This window comes from Amphimedon queenslandica, unplaced genomic scaffold, assembly GCF_000090795.2.
Source record: "Amphimedon queenslandica unplaced genomic scaffold, v1.1 AMPQUscaffold_13038, whole genome shotgun sequence".
Lineage (NCBI taxonomy): Eukaryota > Metazoa > Porifera > Demospongiae > Haplosclerida > Niphatidae > Amphimedon > Amphimedon queenslandica.
Window position 1 is genome coordinate 42,274 of NW_003546726.1, and position 6,139 is coordinate 48,412.

Here is a 6,139-nt window from a genome sequence, read left to right on the forward strand (position 1 = left end):
TATAGCCTCGTCCCCAGGCTCTTGAAGGAGGACGGAGAGCCTGGTATCAGTTGTTTGCACATGCGCGTAATTAAGAGTGTGGGTGTATTAAAAATAGAGTCACATCCGTAAACGTCACTGTCATTATAGTCTCCAGAGATTGACTGATACAATGTTCAGACTTCAGAGTCCCATTTATATACTGTAGAGGGTAATCCAAGCCATAAGCCCCCATTGTTTACCAAGCTCCTTTTATTCTTTTTAAAAATTCTTTGCTTGACAACTCTCATAGGTGGAGATTTCCCACACCAGTGTTCTCACTAGGACTTTTTATCCAAGTAATGTGGCTGTTAGCACTTACATCTGTCCTCGTCAGGACTGATGGGATGTCCACAATCAGTGACACCAAAGGCTCCATAAAATCGACGATCATCTTATTGCCATAAGCATGAATCACTTGTAATCTAGCCTTACGAATTCAGGAGCCCTCAGTGCCGCCACTACTGCATTGCATAGACTTGTCCTGCTGAAGAATGTGGAAGAGGTTGAGTAGGAGTGCATCACTGGTCCCCTCCTTTGTATAAACTGGCAAACACGGTCTTTGGTTGTTGAAACTGGAACAAATATGCCGTATCCACAGACTGTAGCGTATCTAAATGGACTTGATCCCAGAGGTAAGACATTGCTATTGTTTGTCATGTAAAATCTAGAATTGACCACATAAACCCATCCAATCGCATTGCCTGGTTTTATGGTACAAGTCCAATTCGCTATTGAGCCTAAACAAAAATCTTTATCAGCAAAGGGCAGAAGTTCCATGGCAGCTAATGAAGTTACAGAGAATAACACGGATATGTTATAAGTAGCAACTGACCAGCAAATGAAAAAAGGGTAAAAAGCAGGATCAACATATCTCTCTTCAACCAATTGCCAACTAGGCACTGTCATACGTCACTAGTTCTACTGCTATGTCGTCATGCACGCCATGTCATGTCATATCATATGCATATGCAATATGCTAGCAAGCTAATGACGACAAATGATACAGAAGGCTAGGCGTACGTGCACACATATGCATACGTATAATGTATGCATATAATGTACATGGTGTATATGGACCTTGTGCATCAAACGTTCTAATTAACGTGCACCTCTCAACTGAAGTAAGATGGTGAATCTTTTGGTGAACAGGCAGGCTGACCATTTTCCTCTTTTATCAAGTCATCCTTTCTTTAGGAGCCACTTTGAGCTCTCTTTTTGTTTCATCTCACTCTTTATTTCTCCTGTAAGCTTTTTGGTTGTTAATTGTTTTGGCTTTTTTAGCAGTTTTTCATAGGCCTATTCTCACCCTTTGGCAATTCCTGTTTTGGTAAATTTTGCTTCCAGGAGCCAGGGCGCTTGCTCCTCCATTGCTATGAAGACAGAAGTATATTCACCTGAGTCCTATGACTAATGTCTATTATCAGAGTCAGTCTCAGTCCATCAGGACAAGGTACAGTGGAATTACTCACTCAGTTGTCATGTTATAGCTGGAGTGTTGATGATATGGCCATCTTTTCTCATCTTAAAACTATTGTAGCTAACTATTCCAGAAGTAACTGTGTTTGGTAATGACGAAGGCGATCCAAAAGGCATGACCCACTCTCCAGGCCTCAAACTACCTGAAGAACCTAATGCTGACCTCTGCATCTGTTTCATCCTTGCACTAAACAGAGAGATTTAAAAATATCTTTGAATAGCACATTTACGTCTAATACAACCAATGATTCCACTGGTTTCATTAAATTGACAAGTATGAGTCCATCTAGGTTTCCAGATAATTTTACAAGCCTTCTTATTTACGTCACCACTTTCTTCTTTCACTAAAACTATACCATCACATGAAAAACAGCAAATTTATTGGGTAGTGTTGGCTTCACTGATTGGTCTGTAAAAAAAGTAATATATTACAAAATTAAAACATGCATCCACGATGTCACAAAGCAATTGAATAGAGCTAAATCGCCAGGTGTTTTGAAGAATTTTTTAGCTACATCATTTGTAAATTTCTTCCCTGACATCTTAGTTGCAGCTGCCTCAAATGCATAAAAATATCTCAATATTTTGTCAAGGAGATGGCCCCCATCCATTTACTAATGCTTTAACAGGCAATAGTACAGAGTATTTTTGGAAATTAGCCAATTTATAAAGTTAGCCATAAATGCAGGTCCAGGTAATAAGTGGTGGGTTGGATAAAAATAGATAATTTTTGGACCTTTAACATTAAGGTGTTGTATTGACAGGCATTGCTGAACGGGAGATCATCTTTTGAGTTAAAAAAATTGGCTTCACTTCATTATAGTCTCCAGAGATTGACTGATGCAATGTTCGAGGTCCCATTTATATACTTTAGTGAGTAATCCAAGCCATAAGCCACCATTATTTACCAAGCTCCTTTTATTCTTTTTAAAAAATTTTTGCTTGACAACTCTCATAGGTGGAATTTTCCCACATCAGTGTTCTCACTAGAACTTTTTATCCAAGTGGTGTGGTTGTTAGCACCTTCGTCTAACCTCTTCGGGAATGATGGGATGTCCACAATCAGTAGCACCAAGGGCTCCAAGAAATTGACGATCATCTTCATACCATAGCCATGAATCACTGTGTAATCTATCCTTGCGAATTCAAGAGCCCTCAATGCCACTACTCCATTGCATTAGGCTTGTCCTCCTGAAGAATGTGGAAGAGGTTGAGTAGGGGTGCATCACTGGTCCCCTCCTTTGTATAAACTGACAAACACGGTCTTTGGCGGTTGAAACCGGAACAAATATGCCATATCCACAGACTATAGCGTACAGGGTCATGTGTTGGGGTGACCGTTTCCCTCCACGTTTGCTGTGAAGTGTCGCTAGCTAAGACACGTTGACAGTCTCTACAAACCTTTCAAGGTTTACAGCACGTGTGATGCTGTCAACATCGACATCATTGCTACGACCACTTTGGAAGGGAACGGTTTTATGTTAGAACTGATATAAGCCAATTTCTTTCCAAAGCAAAGCAAATTCGGTTACGTAGAAAACTGGATTCTATCCCTTCTTGTTTCTATTGAGTAGTTTACATAATAATTTTTAAAAATTCTAGCAGGAAACACTGAGTGCTCTCTCCTTGACAACCACTCAACAAAGTAGTATAATATTGGCATTTATGAGTATATTGCAAGAAATGACCTGGGGTTATGCTGCTAGGTTGTAAAAAATCACATGCAAATTAAATAGAGAATGGCACATGAACATTACTTTTTACACATATTGACAAGATCAATGTCATAAAAGTTTATTAGCAATCCACGTATGTATAAGTTTAATATACTTTTAAGAGGATCCTGAGCATTTTCTTGATGTGGCTGTTGGTACTAATAGAAAGAAGAGAGAAAGAACAACTGGTGCATATACATGCATGATTTTTTACTGGTACATTCTGCCTTAATAAGCATCTTTACAAATTGATACAAATAAAATCTCCTAGAGCAAAGCATCATTAACGTTGAAGTAGTTAATTCAAATAATTACAAAACCTTTTTCGGTGAAGAGGCAAAATTTTTTATAACTGTTTCATTTTTTTAAGATGATATACTCCTCAAATTAACAACATTAAAAGATTAATTGCCAGTTTTACTCAGATCAAATTATGACAGTTTTATTCTCCAACACCACTATTGTCCTTGTCTTCAGCACCACTTTCCTCCAGCTTCTTCTTTTGCGATTCTTATTGCGATTTTAATATTCGTTTCAAGCAAGCTTCTCTTGAGAAATGATTGCGGTCAGGATTGGCTGGTGGTGACAACCTATTGTCATCTGTATATGAGGTATAGACCTTCGAGACATTCCTTATCAGTCAACACAACCTCAGGCACTTTTTGATCAGAAATGGCATGCAAAAGCGCAAATGCTAAAATGCCAAGATTTACAGGACCAGCTTCATTCCACCACAGAAGATAGTCTGACAATTTAAAAAAATCAATTTCCTGGTTTTGAAGACTGCATTCTTGTCGTACTTATCCAAACAAAATATTGAGACAGGAGATCCAGTCCTGCTTCAGCTATACTACATCCCTCAGACAAGTTGAACTTAAGACTATACAGTGGAACCAAGAATATGAATGACAAATGGGAATTATGATGGCATATATTATGGTTAGATTAATAAAATTAAAATCATACTTTGAATTATACTTTAAACAAGTACCCACTAACTTTTTCATTTTTTTTTTTCAAAATTTTTCCAGTGTTGTTTGACTGTACAAACGAAATAACAGAATTAATTTTGAAACTTGACATAATAATTTTTAAACCGGCAATCACTGGGACAGGAAATGTTGCTATAGTGCAGAAGACCTTCCTGCAAAATTTTAAAGTATGGTAGCCTCTGCTGCTGTACCAGCTCAAAGGAACCAAGTGATGTTATAGTGAGTGAGCCAAGAGAAGAGTCAGAATAGATGACAGTGCTAATCCCTGCATCATCCAGTACATCAACTATGAATAATAGTCAGATAAAATTATTATAATCAAAAAAAATCAAAACTATCAAAGCAGATAAATGATCAAAAAATCAAAACAATCTTGTCTGTTCCTAATGTCTCAGAGAGACAATAGTTTATATGACTATAAAAGATGAACTCCTGAAAAGTCAAGGCCAGACCCAGCCAGCCTGGTTTAAAAGTCTGTTCCCAAGGAGATGTGTACAGTGTGAGTCGTTCATTTCCTACACACAGACCACTTGTTTTGTAAACTGTGTATAAACATTGTGTATGTCTTAGGTGATAAATCAACTTTTGTGAGTGTATAATGCAATAGTTATCAGCCATTAATTGTATGTCCTCTTATCTGAGGAGTGTATACAACATTTGCAATGTGTTGATTAGATCCCATGATGAAATGCATGAGACATAAAACAAACAGACGTCAAATGCTGAAATGATCATTACCCAACAGTGTCGAGATTGTTTTCTGGAGCTACTGTCACTATTTTGTGATAAAACACTATTAGTGTGATGTTAGACATAGGAGCTAGTCTTGAACTATTTGTAGCAAACTAACTGTCTTTGTTAATCTCCAGCTAAAGTCGACAGGTTCAATTTGTACCCTACATAAGTACAATTTGTTACATAGTCATTGAGCTTCAGTCATGGTTGTCAGTCTGGCTTGCTTTGGACTTGTACCAATTAAACATATAGACTTACTGTATGCTTTGTATGCCACTAGTTGCTTAGAAAGCAAATAACTGAGTCTAGTTTGCCAAAGTCATACAAAATGTGTACAGGCCGTGGCTACCCACCTGCTTTGGCCCAGAAACTAGTGATACTTGCCACTCATAATTGCATCAAGAGAGCGCTACAGTTTTACCAGTTTCTATGGTAAATTCAAGAAGTAATTTTAGTGATAAAACACTTTTGATGTCATGCCAAATTAAAATCAGCCATTTATATTGCAATTAAAAAGTTCAAGTCTAATGTCGATGTCCCAAAAGTTTTGTAACTTGAATGTTTCAATTTTAGAAATTTGACGTAATAATTTGTTAGCCAGCAATTACTGACTGACAGGACATATTGCTATACTGCAGAAAAGAGACAAAGTAAACAGGCCGCTATCCTCCTTCATCTGCTGTCACTTCACTACTGAATGTAGCCTCTACATTGGTGAGTCAAAGTGTAGCTCTACTTTGGGTGATAAAGTGTTTGAGTATGACTCTGGATCACACCAAAGGAAGGCATCAATAGAGCGTCGTATTTCCACTACCTACCCTGAAGTTATACACGTGTAATAAAATAGATGAGGTGAAAGGAAGCGCATCACTCTCATTATTTTATCTAGTTGTCATTACATTAGTTTTAACAGCTGACCTTTACCCTTTCCTGCATCTATTTCATCCTTGCACTAAACAGAGAGATTAAATATCTGCCTTTTCTTATTTGGCAAGTCCAGCATGCATGATAGCAGAGACTGGTCTGTGGACGTAGCTTACTATTCCAGCAGTAACTGTGTTTGGTAATGACAAAGGCAATCCGAAAGCCATAACCCACTCTCCAGGCCTCAAGCTACCTGAAGAACCTAACGCTGACCTCTGCATCTGTTTCATCCTTGCACTAAACAGAGAGATGTAAAAATATTATTGAATGACACAT